Source organism: Euprymna scolopes, chromosome 39 (genome assembly GCF_053919585.1).
Source record: "Euprymna scolopes isolate OS-2025 chromosome 39, ASM5391958v1, whole genome shotgun sequence".
Taxonomy (NCBI): Eukaryota; Metazoa; Mollusca; class Cephalopoda; order Sepiida; family Sepiolidae; genus Euprymna; species Euprymna scolopes.
Genome location: NC_136520.1, coordinates 53,981,971 through 53,999,415, shown reverse-complemented (window position 1 = coordinate 53,999,415; position 17,445 = coordinate 53,981,971). Strand labels below are relative to the sequence as shown.

The 17,445-nt window shown below is 32.2% G+C and overlaps 1 protein-coding gene across 2 annotated transcripts in view; it reads left to right on the top strand.

Annotated features, from left to right (window-relative positions):
* The window catches only part of LOC145263780 (excitatory amino acid transporter 1-like), a 605,619-nt gene that overhangs the window by 305,771 nt on the left and 282,403 nt on the right, over nt 1–17,445 (top strand). The gene's annotated exons all lie outside the window — the stretch shown is intronic.

The following is a 17,445-nucleotide window of genomic DNA, read 5'->3' as shown; positions in this document are numbered from 1 at the left end:
TTTGCAAAATTATTATTAATTAAGACCATAATTGTACTGGATTTATTTATAGAATTCTTAACTAATTTTTATCAACATCCTTTACATGAATATGCAACTTTTCACCGTAAGCATAAGGATCGTTAAGCAGAAATCTAAATAATAGGAATATTTATAAATTGATATCAGAACAGAACAAATCATAAAAGGTATTTTTGAAGGCTCGAAATTGTAAAGTTGCTGTTTTGTTTGGATTTTAAAGATTAATTAATTCCGTTACATGCTCAGGGGAAATAATTCTATTTATTATTTTTAAATATATATGTTAGTATATAAAAAGAATATTATAAATTTACAGCCTAGAGAGAGGTTTTTTTTTTCTCCACTGATGATGGTTTATTACCCGAAAGGACCTTTGGAATAAGTACCATCAACAATTGAAAAAAAAGATTCAGGTAGATAAATAAGTACATATATATATATATATATATATATATATATATATATATATATACATATATATAAAATAATAATTATTATTATTGAATTATTTATCGTCCATTTATTTATTAATTTAGCTGCTTATAACGTCTGTACATTCCTTCATTTTGAGCTTTCAAAAATAGCTTTTATGATGTGTTCTGTTTTGGTATTACTTTATAAATATTCCTATTATTTCGATTTCCTGCTTAAATGTGTTCATGCTTACTGTTAAAATGTGCATGTAATGGATTTCGATTAAAATTAATTAAGAATTCTAGAAATAATTTGTGTACAATTATGGTTTAAATTAATAATAATTTTGCAAATTTGTTCTAATTAGAAGCTAAAATTACAAAATATATTTATATAAATAAAAAATAATAATTATTATTATTTATTTATTTACCTGTTCATAACGACTGTACATTCCTGCATTGTATGCCTTAAAAGTACCATTTATTCTTTAACAATGCCCCAAGCAAACCGCACCATACTTCTCAGGACAGATTATATTTAATGCAAATCTGAAATATTTTCATTTTGGAAATGGATGCTTGAGTACATGGTCTGCCCCTTATAGACTATTTGAGAATATTCGAAAGAAACTAGTATGCGTGCAATAACAACTCCTTGGTAATCCATACGGTTGACATTCCCCTATAGCACAATTCGGAACTGAATTTTCAGAAAGGCTTCAATTCGCTTTTATCTCTCAAAAGTTCCCAATAATATTCCGATAACCGTTTCTTACTCTCTTTCAAACTCAATGTCATCATCATCATCATAATCATCATCATCATCAGCAGCAGCAACAACAGCAACAACAGCAACAACAACAACAACAACACCATCTCGTATGAATTCCAATTTTGGTATTGCTAAGAATTCTTTCTATAAAACGCCTCGGGGATTACGGGAGGGATCACGTAAAGGTTTCCAATATCCTAAGTAAAAGCCATATTGGTCGCACGAGCTGAATTCGAACTTGAGAGACTCGGGTCGTCAATCCGTGTCTTGAACCACTGAACCATCGTCGATTCCCAGAACGCTAGGTAAACAGGCATAAGATAATTGTTAACTTTGAGACTTTATGTCAGCTACGCGCCCCTGGCCTCAGGAGATTTGAAACCGTTTACGTCTCACGTGTCTCACCTTTGATTCGGATGTTTGTGTTGATGCCGTTGGTCGTGTTGGTCCACGAGGATGCAAGCTGATTGTTTTCACGGAAACCACACAAAAGCAAACTCGCTTGACAATATATTTATATAGGTCATCTGCTATCTAAAAGAAACTTTCACGTGAATACACACATATACGCGATGCATACTTACTTGGGTACCTAGTTCATTTGTATATATTTTCTTAAATGGCCTCTTGCTTCGTCAACACTTCTGAATGTCACAATTACAGTCAACATCAGTGTATTTTCATATAAACAAACACAGACAGAAAAATAGCATTTTATATTTATAATTTCGTGATGTGAAGATACACGTTATTCTATATAGAGCATTAATATGAGAAATGTTAAAGCGATGGAAATGTTCTAGTTTATTTTTACTAGTTCTATATTTTTAGATATCGACATTTAGCGGATATGAAAGCCGGACACATCTGTGTATATTATATGCCATAAATGTATTCCATTTCAACTAATCACGTATTGAGCACTGTTGAAAGAAACACTGGAAGTTTATACTTCTCATATATCGCCTTATAACATTTAATTAAGATACATAAATATAATATATATATATATATGCACCCACACTCGAACACACACATACGCAAACACATATATGAATATATATATATATATATATATTTATATATATATATGTATATATATATATTTTACATACACACACACACACACATATATATATAGTGAATAAATGACAAAATAATAGATTCAAAACTTCATGATGTTGACCATCTTATAATTTATTCATTTAATTCAGTGGACATTTACAATTCTTGAAAGTATCTGTTTCGTAGCGTATAATCAATCACTTAATTATTATTTGAATCAGTGAATCTATTATGCCATTAACTCAAATTCGTACTAACGAAGGTAGTACGAAAAGTTGGGTTTAATTACTTTATTTTTACAATTCAACATGACGTATTGGAAACATTTTAATGGTAAATATAATTTTATTTGCAACTTCTCTTCAAATGTTCGGATTTTAATCATGTAAAATCTCAGTTTATTTTCTTTTTTACGGATTGCTTGTTGCTAGTTCTTCTGATGGGTTAAGGACATAGTAGATCCAGTGATTGATATAATAATTAAGCGATTGATTTTCCGCTACGAAACAGATACTGTCAAGAATTGTAAATGTCAACTGAATTAAAGGAATAAATAATAAGATGATCAACATCATGAATTTTGGAATATAGAATTTGTCAGTTATTCAGTATATTGCTCTGTAATTACCTTGAGCTTCTTAAATATAGATTGGTAAATACTATAAAATATATTTCTAAAGAAGTATATATATATATATATATACGTATATAGATATTGTATGTGCTAGCACAACATTTCTAATCCAATGATTCTTTATGCTTATTTCATAATTTTATCTTAATTTTTTTATTTATTTATTTATTATAAAGGCTGACTACAATATGGTTGTCTTCAAGTCTAACGTAAATAAGTTCTTGATGAGCCGTTCCATATAAGTTATCAAATTTAACAAATTTTCATTACTAATGATTATTATATTGTCCAATTTCTACTGTACACTCTTTAACCCTTATCCTTGAGTTGCCTCTTTGACCTTGATAATGAGTTGATACCTATGAAAAAAAAAAAAGAAAAAGTCCAATGTGAACAAGTTCTAATTGAATCGTCCCCCTAAGTAATCCAAGTTTCAAAATTCCCACTGTTTACTATGCTAAAATCACAATGACTAATGTATACCTATTAACCCTTATCCTTGAGTGGCCTCTGGGCCTTGATAAGTGGTGACACCCTTGTAAAAAAAATATATATATATATTAATGGCGGCGAGTTTTATATTAAATCACAGAAAAATATTTTTATCATACAAATCGGAGGTTTATTCTAAAGACTAATTTTCGTATTTATATTTAAAATACAATTCGGTCACATAGTTTCGCGAATTTTCACCACCGTATGCTTCAAAGTAGGCTGTGTTTCCTGAATAACACGTCACATTTTATCGTGTAAGTGGTCTATTATCTCTGGTCCATAAGTGTTTACATGAAAGTTAGCATGGCCGCAAATAAAATAATTTGATGGGGTTAAATCTCACGAACGAGATGAACATTTGACGGGTCCATTTTGCGAAATTATTCGTTCTTGATATGTTAGTCTCAATAAATTGATCGTACCATTTACAAACACTGTTCGCGTCGTAATCTATTCAGTACAGATTAGAAAATCATGCTAAACTCCAAATCAACCGATAGTTGCCAAATCTGTAATTAAAGAAAATAGAGTTGCGAATTTTAAATTCGCCGCCTCGTAAAACACGCTGTACATACATATATATTTTTTATTCATCCAACCATACCAAAGCCTACACATATATGGAATATAAATGTTTCGATAGTTTGCTTTAACCAGCTGCAATCTCATCGACGTAATAGTTCAGTAATCCTTATAATTAATATAGAAAAATGTTTTTCCATCTTTTTTTTGTGGTTGAAATAATTTTTAGGGATATTTTAAAATTATTTTTATCCAAAGTCAAAAAGTGATAAAATATATCGGGGTAATTGGTAATTCGGGTTAAGTTTTTCATAACAAGGTCAAATACTATTGTATATCAAAAGAAAAATAAAAGATAAGCTAGTCAAAACCAAATATATAACTGCCACGTGTGAAATAAAATAATTAAGATAAAATTATGAAGTAAGCATTAAGAATCATTGGATTAGAAATGTTGTGCTAGCATATACAATATCTATATACGTAATGCTGGCCTTCATCTGACAACAATATTTTTAAAAGGCAAATTACGTGCAACCTAATTCAAGTCAATGGTTTCCATGGTATCGTATGCTTACTTCTCTATTTCATCATTGATCCCGGGAGATTATGCTCTATTTTTTTAGGTACTCTATGAAATAGAGACAGGCTACGGTTCATGAAACAAGGGGCACCTGGAAATGTTATACGAAAAAAGGGGCTCTGATAGAGAAAGGAATAAGAACTGGGAATGTTATCTTGTTACTGAGTTCAGAAAAAAATGCCAGTTAAAACATTAGCACGCATCTGGCGCACCGTTCTGAAACAATATACTTTCTTAATAATGCGGTCAAACGGCACTTGAAACCGTGTTACTTACAAATATATATATATATATATATATATATATATATATATATATATATATATATATATATTTCTGTGGAAATATATTTTATTTCCTTATAATATATACCAATCCTTATTTAAGAAGCTCAATGTAATTACAGAACAATATAGTGAATAAATTACAAAAAAGTATCTTACCAAGATCTTGATGTTTACAATGTTATAATATATTCCTTTAATTCAGTCGACATCAACAATTTTTTTTGGATTTTAATCATGTCAAAACGCACTTTATTTCCTTTTGGCGGATTGATTGTTGCTATTTCTGATGAGTTAAAAGCAAACCAGATTTACAAATTGATATAATAATCAAGTGATTGATTTTGCGCTACGAAACAGATACTGTCAAGAATTGTAAATGTCAACTGAATTAAAGGAATAAATTATAAGATGGCCGACATCATGAACTGTGGAATATTATCTTTTATCATTTATTCACTGTATATATATACTAGCAAAAGTACCCGTCATTGACTTGGTTTACAAACAGCCTACAGAAAATGAACTCTAATTTATGAAAGTATGGTAGGTTATGAAAAGGAAGAGTTGTAAATTTGGGTTGAATTTGGGGGTATCAAACCAAAGCAAAATATGATGCAAGTAAAAATAGATAAACCCCATAATTTATTATACCATACCTGTTCCCACCGAAACACTTATCACAATATTCTGTTCGATCTATATTAAAAAAACCTTGTTAACCTTTGTGACGTATTTCCATTCTATGGAGGTCAGGTGCGAACGAACACCCCATAATTTTATTATACCACGTTTCTTCAAACTGAAACATAATTATCAAAGTATTCTTACACAGGGAGATATGAAAACTATTTATTAAAGTGGGTGTCTATTTCCATTCTATGGAGTCCAGGCGCGAACGTATATCCCACAATTTTATTATACCATCCCTATTTAAGTTAAAACATACTTATCAACGTATTCTCATGTGGATCTATAGCAAAAACACTTGTAAACGTTTTTTTTTTTTTTTTAAATTATTTATTTTAATACTTTGTGGACCAGCCACGAACGCAGACCCCATAATTTTAATGAATCACTGTTCTGCAGGATCAAACATACCCATTCCTGTTTCTCGATACATCTTCTATCATTATATGTAATCAGTATTTAAAAATAGTCAACCATATAGGAGCTTATTCGTGACATGACACACACACATACACACACAGACATTGAGCTTTACATATATATATATATATGTATATATATATACATATATATATATATACATATATATATATATAACACACACACACACGTATATATATATATATATATATATATATATACATACGTGTGTGTGTGTGCGTGTGTGTTTTGAAAGATTAAAAAACATCGGCATCGTCGGTTTCCAATCCAACACAAACGAAATCAGTCTCTGGTCATAAATGTTTGACTCTTTTCAGTCATTGTTTATAGCTGCCTCTTCAAAAATGTAGACAGATGTGAACAGGCTCTTAAGAGAATTCAATATAGGAAAACCGGAGATCGGTTGGCCGAAATGTTGTTAAATAACAACCACAACAACTAAAAGTAAGATGAGGATAGTAGTCCGCAATAAAGAAATTAATAAATAATACTCTTCTCATATGAATCCCAATTAAAATAATGTATGTTATGATTAATCTAGTATAGAAGCATTACTGAGTGTGTGACGGAACGAGCGCATGCTACAACGTTGATAACATAAAGGATTCCGTTGGCACATCTGTCAATGATCCCGAGTTTAAATGAGAGATTCCAGAGTTCGACAGACATAGTCCAGAGTTTGACAGAAATAGAAATATTCCAGACTTCGACACAACAGGTTCATACTCAGAGTGGTTACTGAGACAAAAGACAGGCCGTTAAGATCAATGTATTTAGAGTTACTTTTACGGTAGTCAAGGGACAATTTACGGACAATCTTGACTTGCAGACAGTGGACGACAATTGGAGGCTAGATGGTCGCCCGACAGAGATCGGAGAGATTCACGTCAAGGCCGTACAAGAGTAGATCGAGCTATAAAGAAAATTGCTATGGACCAACGTGTTCAGATAGCCAACGACTTACAACGTTTGAGCCTTTTCTTTTCCTTTTTCTTTTCCTTTTTCTTTTCCTTTTTCCTTTTCTTTTTCTTTATCTACGCTACTTGATAGTATCGCACATATGTGCGCAGAGCGTAACTGATTTATAAAGAAATATAAAGTTGCCTAATCGGATCGCGACCACGAATGTTACCGTTTAGTTAAAATCGAAAGGTGTATATCGGACATAAAATAAACAATACTTCAGATAACATTACGAAATGTGCGTATTATTTTTTTAATTTTTACTATTATTCTTATATTGTATATTATTTTCGCAACCTTTTGATTGAGGTAACCTCTGTATTTCTTAAGGTGTACTCTGTCAAACGCTGGAATATTTCTGTCAAACTCTGGAAAATTTCTGTCGAACGCTGGAATAGTTCTGTCAACTCTGGAATATTTCTATTTCTGTCGAACTCTGGAATATTTCTATTTCTGTCGAATTCTGAAATATTTCTGCCAACTCTGGAATATTTCTATTTCTGTCGAACTCTGGACTATTTCTATTTCTGTCGAACTCTGGAATATTTCTGTCGAACTCTGGAATATTTCTATTTCTGCCGAACTCTGGATTATTTCTATTTCTGTCGAATTCTGGAATATTTCTATTTCTGTCGAATTCTGGAATATTTCTGTCGAACTCTGGAATATTTCTATTTCTGTCGAACTCTGGAATAGTTCTGTCGAACTCTGGACTATTTCTATTTCTATCAAACTGTGGACTATTTCTGTCGAACTCTGGAATCTCTCATTTAAACTCGGGATCATTGACATATGTGCCAACGGAATCCTTTATTTTATCAACGTTGTAGCATGCGCTCGTTCCGTCAGTAATATTGGGGTACAACTCCTAAGTAATTCAACATCGACTCGTGACGTAGTGGATAAAGTATTTTGTAATCTCAGTTATAAGTTACAGTCGTCTGGAGGTTGAAGGTTAACTCCACACATGATGCACGAAAATAAAATTGTGAATTCCTTTGGACTTGTACGCTGACGACACCTGAGCTGGTTGACGAACCTGAGCATGTTAAAGACCTCTGCTGTAAATTTCGGTAATACTCAAGTTCGAGAGGAAGATCCACGAATTGGAAAACATACAAGTTAAATCGGAAATTACATTGATTAAAACACTGTTAAACTAACACTAAAATGAGAACAATAGCCGGAAGTGTCAAATAATAAGAATGATGAAACCATCAACTAAAACATTTCGAAACATATAACCTAATATTGGCTTCGCGACAAGATCAAAGTGTAGTATCTGTTCCGGCAGATACTGCACTTAAGATAATTTGTACCAGTCAATGGAGGGGAAACCCTCTATACTGGGACAATTATTATTTTTGGTAACCAGAGTGACCCCTTTTAGGGGAGCTGGTTTTTACCTCACATTAAAAACGGCCTTGTGCCTAATTTGCTCAGTGGGGGAGCAAATAAATACCATCTGTTCCGGCAGATACTGCACTTAAGATAATTTGTACCAGTCAATGGAGGGGAAACCCTCTATACTGGGACAATTATTATTTTTGGTAACCAGAGTGACCCCTTTTAGGGGAGCTGGTTTTTACCTCACATTAAAAACGGCCTTGTGCCTAATTTGCTCAGTGGGGGAGCAAATAAACACCATCTGTTCCGGCAGATACTGCAAGCAAAGACCATATGTGTGGGCAACCTCACATATAAGACCTTGGTCAATGTAGGGGCAACCCTTCATACCAATTGTCACTATCCAACTCCCCTACTCCCCGGGGAGTTGGTCCCCATTTCCCCTTCACTCCTCACATTAAAAATCGGCCTTGTGCCTAATTTGCTCAGTGGGGGAGCAAATAAATAGCATCTGTTCCGGCAGATGCTGCACTTAAGATAATTTGTACCAGTCAATGGAGGGGAAACCCTCTATACTGGGACAATTATTATTTTTGGAAACCAGAGTGCCCCCTTTTTGCCTACTTTTAGGGGAGCTGGTTTTTACCTCACATTAAAAACGGCCTTGTGCCTAATTTGCTCAGTGGGGGAGCAAATAAATACCATCTGTTCCGGCAGATGCTGCAAGCTATGACTAACAAAGACCAGATGTGGGGGCAACCCCACATGCCTGACCATTAACCAGCTCCCATTTCCCACCTCTCGGGAGCTGGTCCCCTTTTTCCCTTCCCCCTCCCTTCACTCCTCACATTAAAAATCGGCCTTGTGCCTAATTTGCTCGGTGGGGGAGCAAATAAATACCATCTGTTCCGGCAGATGCTGCAAGCTATGACTAGCTATGACTAGCTATGACTAGCAAAGACCAGATGTGGGGGTAACCCCACATATCTGACCTTGGTCACTGAAGGGGCAACCCTTCATACCAACAGTTTCTAATCCAGCTCCCACTTCCCACCTCTCGGGAGCTGGATCCCCTCTTTCCCTCCCCCTTTCCCCTGTCTCCACATTAAAAAAACGGCCTCCTGCCTAATTTGCTCAGTGGGGAAGCAAATAAATAAAATAGTATCTGTTCCGGCAGATACTGCAAGCAAATACCATATGTAGGGGAAACCCCACATATAAGACCTTGGTCAATGTAGGGGCAACCCTTCACACCAATTGTCACTATCCAGCTCCCCTACTCCCCGGGGAGTTGGCCCCCATTTACCCTTCACTCCTCACTTTAAAAATCGGCCTTGTGCCTAATTTGCTCAGTGGGGGAGCATATAAATACCTCAAAGTGTAGTATCTGTTCTTCAGATGCTGCACTTCAATTTCTTGTTTTCTGTCAGTGGAGGAGAAATCCTTCACGACTAAGACAATTTTTATTTGTGTTCCTTTTCTCCAAACGACCTTGGTGTTTAACTCTGTCCAGTGGGGAGGCATTGTAAATAGGAACCTAATATTGGCAAACGTTATTCTTGCATATACAATGGCGTCATGTGAAATCGCGACATTTTAAAAAAGTTCAGCTAAATTAAATAATGCCAAACTATTATCTTATAATAACTCAGTACATTAAGTGCAACCGTACTTCAAGTCTAAGCGTTTTCAAAGCACTCTATGCGATTCTCATTTGGGTATCGTATCTTTGATCCTACGGGGATTATGACCTCCATTTGAGTTAATGTAAGAAGCGGCGACAGCTTACGGTTTATGAATTAAGGGCCACCTGGAAATGTTTCACGTAAAAAAAAAGCAGAACGCGGAAAATGAAGAAGGGAGGAACCAGTAAATTATCTTCTACAAACTTTAACCAAAATTGCAATTCACAATGCGACCAGGCACATGTCGCCTCATTTTGAAATAGGATAGCTTCTTTATAAGGTGATTCAGGAAAACATGAAACCTGATTACATACGCACACAGTCACCCACAATCACACACACACACACACATACACACACACACACACACACACACATATATATATATATATATATATATATATATATATATATATATATATATATGTCTGTCCGTTTGTCTGTCTGTCTCCGTATTTTCAAACTATATCTCACCCGAAACTACACATCGCGGAGCTACGCTAGTGCCATCAAATGGCTGTTTTTTTTTTTTTTTTTTTTTTTTTTTATGGTCGTCCTTTCATGGATTTTTTGCCGATTAAAATAGTTTATAAGGGTCAAAATATGTTAAAAATTCACACACAAAAAAACGTTAAATATTTTGTATATTCATCTTATTTTATTTTTAATTTGAATATTTTACTCAGCTTACAAGCGTGTCACGTTGGTACTGTGGTAACATCACCAGCTTTGAATGCTACTGTTTTGGTTTCGATTCTAGCTGATGACACCAAAACACTTTCTTTTGTTACTACTGAAATCACGACACTATAATCAGAAATACGAAATCCGGACAAATAAAATTGTTGTACTTAAGCGTATTTTACATCTACGAAGCCGGGCGTCCCTCCCTCTAGTGTATATATATTTCTATTAGACTCATACCTAAATCAAGCTGTTCCAGCGTGCTCTTCCGAATAACTTTACCTGGATTATTTTGCGATATTTGGTATTTTGATAACTATACTGTTGATTCCGAGGTCACTCGCATACTTAATTCAATGCTCATATTCTATTACTCCTGTGGATAATTACAATGGAATGCTATATCCACCCAATTTCGGGATACTTTGTCAACACCAAAAAAGCATTTGGACCAAAGCAAATAACACACAATCAACGCAACAACGAATAAGACAGCCCGGTATACTTTTCGAAATATCAAGAAGGAGCAGTAATGGGAATATCACTTTCTCCCATGGTCCTATTTTCTGCTCACCCGTATTTCTAACACCGAATGATATTGGACTCCTTCCGATAATGGACTACCCAGGTTATATCAACTTCTCTTTTCGTATAATTTTCTCCATATAATTATCCACGACCACTCAAAAACTATTTTCAATAATTGTGCTGAAAAGTAAAAGAGCGTCCGTTCGCACCTGAACATTTTGCTAACTGCATTTCATTTCCCCTGATGATATAGCAATTGTTGAAAATCCATGGATTAAGGAAATATATATTCCTTTGTGAAGCAATAAATTCTTAAATCGAATATATGCCTCTATATGCTTGTTTTTTTTCAGAATTAAAAAATTAAACCACGAAACCTATATATATATATATGTATATATATATATATATATATATATATATATATATATATATATATAATTGCATAGCCATAATGTCTATGCAATTTCTAAAGATAGATACCTAGAAAACGGAGCCATTAAAGCTAACCTGCCATTGTCATAGAGGCCGAGAAGGAGAAAGTTTCAATCTTAGTAGAAATTAGCATTTCAATAAGTACCTAGATGAGATACGCACTGAAACAATTGAAGAAAAATTCAAATAGTTGCATATCAATAGACGGTTGTACGTTGAATATATGGCTCCCATTAAGCTGCCAATTCAATAGCTAGAACAAAATAATGAGAAAAATAATCACATATATATATATTTCGACGGATAAAAATGTATACGTATACATTTCTTACACCCCATGTTTCCAAAAATATTTTATAGAATGTCTTATATATATATATATATATATATATATATATATATATATGCAGAGATATATATATATGTATATATATATGTGTATAGATATATATATATATATATAGATATATATATATATATATATAGATAGATATAGATATATATATATATATATATATAGATATATATATATATATAGATAGATAGATATATATAGAAATATATATATGTATATATATATATAGATAGATAGATATAGAAATATATATATGTATATATACATAGATATATATATAGATATATATATATATATATATATATAGATACATATATATAGGTAGATATATATAGATATATATATATATATATATATAGATATATATATAGATATATAGATATATATATATAGATGTATATATAGATATATATATATATAGATGTATATATAGATATATATATAGATGTATATATAGATGTATATATAGATATATATATAGATGTATATATAGACATATATATAGATAGATATATATAGATATATATATAGATATATAGATATATAGATATATATAGATATATAGATACATATGTCTATAGATATATACATATATATATAGATAGATATATAGATATATACATATATACATATATACATTTATATACATATATATATTTAATTTATACATATATATACATCTATATTATATATGCATTTTATGCATGATATTTATATATACATATATATATATATGCATATATATATTTTTTGTAATATATATATATATATATATATATATATATATATATTGCCATCCACCTACAGTACTGTTTCGTTGTATCACAACTCATCTGTGCAGCTAGACAAACACGTTGCCCCAGCGGTGGATTGAACCTACAACCGTCGCATTGACAGTCGGCAGACACAAACATAGTATAGTTATTTATATGTAAGTAGTTAAGCGGCCACTGAATCTTATTGAATCAAACGGTTCAAGTTTTTTTTTCCTTTTTTCAACGCGCATGTGTCTTATTCATGTGGACATAACCCGTAAAATGGCGAGCACGTGGTTCGCTGTGATATAAAACAAGGAATATCAAATACATCATGTTAAATTATTAGGATATCCGTTCGGTGCTTTTCCATCCATAATTCCTACGACTTAGACCACACATCGTTCTTTTAACTACTGATATCGTCACCTAAGTGATACAAATGGCCATCAACGGTCGGTCCTCAACTAGGTGGTAGATACGCGAGCCGCCCCTACAGCTGTACTAGTGTGATAAGTCTGTCTATGGGAAGAGAGAAATCCCCACGGGAAAATAATGTAAACTTGCCTTGGATGACATATCTGTAGTTTTTTTTGTATTTAGATTTAAAAAAAAAATAGTTCAAGTGGTCCCTTATGCTAAAAAAAAAAAAAAAATGTAAAAATAAGAAAATTAAAGAAAAAACGAAAAAGTAACCAATCAAAGGATCGTTTCCTGCCGGCTGTCTTCTGGAGAAAGAAAGATTGTCATTTGAAAAATGTGTCTGTCTTGTTTTGTCACGCTGTTTAAAGATATATTTATTACAAACCGTTTAAATACTTTAAGTCCATAAGCATCTCACACGGCTGTTCCTTCGCCCACTTTAGATTATTTAAAACTAGCTGTCCCGATTCGGCGTTGCCGGGAATGCAGTGAAACAAAGTATACTGTTTTAGAAAAAAAATATATTCTCTTACATAGGGAACTAACGTACCCACAGACACATACAAAGACACACACACATACACCCAGACAAAGTTCCTTTCATATAATGGCGGATATATACACAGACATGACAGAAAAGAACAGACACAAAGATACATATTTTTCCTAGGATTTCCATGACAACTTTTCAAATAAATTTGTCAGAATAATTTTGAAAAAAAAAAAAATTACATGACAAAAACCAGCAAGCTATTTGGACAACTTTAACGTGAACACAATTTCCTTTTGGCTTATATAAGTTCAGCGTAAGATTTTTGTGGCAAAACTGAAATGAAAAAGAAATCATGCAATGTGGATCATTTTTTAAACATTACTTGCCAAAACTCTTCGCATATTCTGAGTTGTTCAGTAAGTGCTAGTCTATAGCAAATTTGACAATCATCACGACCATCAAAACTCGATCAATTTGATTTGCTAATTTTACTTTGTGAGTTTGCTTTCTTGTCTTCAATGACATTGTATACTGACGATATTTTACCAGCATCCTTTCCCTTCTATGAGTTGGCAGATTTACTGAAGATTTTCCTTAGTTAATTTCTTAAAAGGAAAAGTGAAATCATTCTCTCTTGATTTTTTTTAATATCTTAGTTTAAAGTTAAGATTGTGACGTTTCTTGGTTTTCTGGGAATGTAGTTGGTTACATTTCAATTTCCACTAGTAAAATCCAAGGGAATCTCATAATTGGAAGATGGTCCAAAGTAATCCAAAAGGCAGAAATCCGTGGAATAATTCACAGATGGGTACACGGAAAGGGGAAAGAATTCCAATAATATTATTAAAGAAAGATAAGATGTGCGTAGAAAAAAGAAATGGAAGGAATTTAAGACACGACTGTCACTGCTGGGCTGATTCAAGAAAAATGAGTTTATATATATATATATATATATATATATATATATATATATATATATATATATATATATATAGTAATTTATAAAATATATATGGCGATTAAGCTACACTGAATATTCTGCGTTTCATCCAACTATAGGATTCGTCAGGCTTATGCGCGAATTCTGTCGTTGCTTCTTGTTTTTATATATGTTGAGGAAAAACAAGAAGCAACCACAGAATTCGCGCATAAGCCTGACGAATCCTATAGTGGATGAAACGCAGAATATTCAGTGTAGCTTAATCGCCATATATATTTTATAAATTACTAACTAGCTCTACCTACGTATTGAGCACTTCTGAAGTAAATACTTAAAGTTTACGCATAAATCTATACTTTAGTATATTAAATTTATGCGAATAAATGAAGTAGTTATATATATATATATATATATTCTTTTCCATTGTTTATATATATGTATGTATATATATGTATACACACACATATATATAAATATAAATTATGTATATATATATATATATATTAATAAATATAAATGCATAAAATGTAGACTTTATCCTATCCCTACCTCATCCTTCCCACCTTAAAAAACAATTTGATTTAAAATAAGTATAAATTCTATAAACAAATAAATAAATACCAAAGTTAAATGAAACAAATTAATAAATTATCGATATAAACGCACCAAAATTATTTTAAACAAAATTACGATTGATGACGATCATAAATCAAAGGCGCTAGAGAAAAATAGCAGTATTTACGAACTGAATTAAAAAAAATACTCGCTGGATCTAGAAAATCAACAGTACTATCGTATATTCAACCAGACTTGCCCTGATAACGACTTACTGCCAAAATATACGTAAGCCACTTTAAGAATACTTAAGAATAGGCACTGTCTGTGAGGGTTATAAATATGGCAATCAACTATCGTCTATGCAAAGTTCACGAATTCCAACCGTGCAAACACTATAGATTAAGTAATGTGCTCGTCTGTATTTGGCGCTTTATACTTCTTAATTTCGTTTCAAACCCGTGGCAATTGTATGGTGGCCCTGCGGTAGAGGCTCAGCAAATAGTGATAAAGACATTACAGACATAAATCGTTATCCTGGAATGATGATTGCTTAAGCATGAAATGCTAGTGTTTATAAATGATTATCTATTAATCTATACTTCTCTCTATATATTTTTTGTGTATTGATATCTATAATAAAAACCCTTATTTCTATTTATTATGAAGAGAACAACTTGCATATACATGGGTCCTGGAATTGCGCTCATCTGCAAAAGCTCTTGCTAATTTGCATATTTTTTTTCAAACATTCATTTAAATTAATTCCCTATTATTTCTTTTTCGGTGTTCTTGTGGCTGATCATCTTCAGTCGACTATTACGTGTAATTATATTCATGCAGATATTCTACATGATTTATACTTGCATAATATTTGCGTAAAAACTTTATAGTAAAAACAAACCTCTTTCTATATATATTTATGTATGTGCATATACGTTTGTTTAAAAAAATGCCTACTAAACTCTTCTGTTAGTTTTTAGTTTACAGATATGAAACTTAATATATAGGGTATACGAATCCATGCGACACTTTACATTTGGGGTTTAGCCGGGGAAAATCGGTGCAAAAGTGTAAAAATTAACAAAATGAAATTTGGTAGGTCAGGGTCGAAGGACGGCATTACGAATTAGCATGCGTAACATAATAGTTATTGGTTTAATTTTTATATTTTTATGTTTTTTTTTATGTTTTCGTTTTTAGCCTTACAGCAAACATGTCTTTATAGCTTAGGCATTTACGTCAAAGGAAAAAAACATATTGAGCTAAACTTTTGGTTTCGATTCTCAGTGATTGCGTGCGAGTTATTTATTTATTTTTTACTTTTTAAATCATCACTATATAAAGGGTCTAGTATAATATAATTAAAATTACGAAATCTTCATAAATCAATATATCATATTTATATATATATATATATATATATATAGAGAGAGAGAGAGAGATAGTTATATATATATAGAGAGAGAGAAAGAGAGAGAGAGAAAGAGAGAGAGAGAAAAAGAGAGAGAGAGAGGGATTTAAGGCAGGTCACCTAATCGTAACGAGTGCGAAAGCAGTTAGACGTTCATGCTTTTTAAAAATTATTTCTGTATCTGGAATCATCGTCCATAGAATCAACCGGTGTTCATTTTTTTGCGTCATATTGAAAAACTACCTTTTTCTCTGATCAGATATGATCTCATAAGTCCTAACGACTCTTATCTTTCGATAAATTGATTTGATCCGCTTTATCTTTATATAACGATTTCTCAAACTGCCTTAATCCTATGTATCGTTTTACTTTTTAAAAATTTTCTTCACTCTAAAAAAAAAATCAATAAATAAAAAAAACCCAAAAAAAACACATTTGCATTGAGTCATAAGTAGTTACTTTCATTAGAGACCAGATATATAGGCATAGATGGCGTTTCGATTGGGTTTAGTAGCAAAATGCGTGTTCATATTAGTCTAAAAATCTTGAATGTTTTTTCAGCCGAGAACAAAGAACAGAAAGGGAATTCCAAGACGTCTACGGAAAACTCTATCAGAGTAGACCATTTCAATGAAAGGCGGTGATATATTGCTAGTTTGGCTAGTCAGTGGTATTTACATCGAGGGCGTAATATTTAATGTGTCCACATTCCGTGGAAGCGCAGGGATGCACAGTTGCAGCGATGACACATAGGATAGGTAGGACTTGCTAATCTTATTACTCTAAGAATAGCAGTACGGTTTATAAAGTAAACAGTAAGAAATGTGTTGTGTATATAACACGAAGTAACAGTACACGGATTCTACTCTTGTTTACTGTTGTTGTCTTATTATTATTATTATTATTATTATTATTATTATTATTATTATTATTATCATTATTATT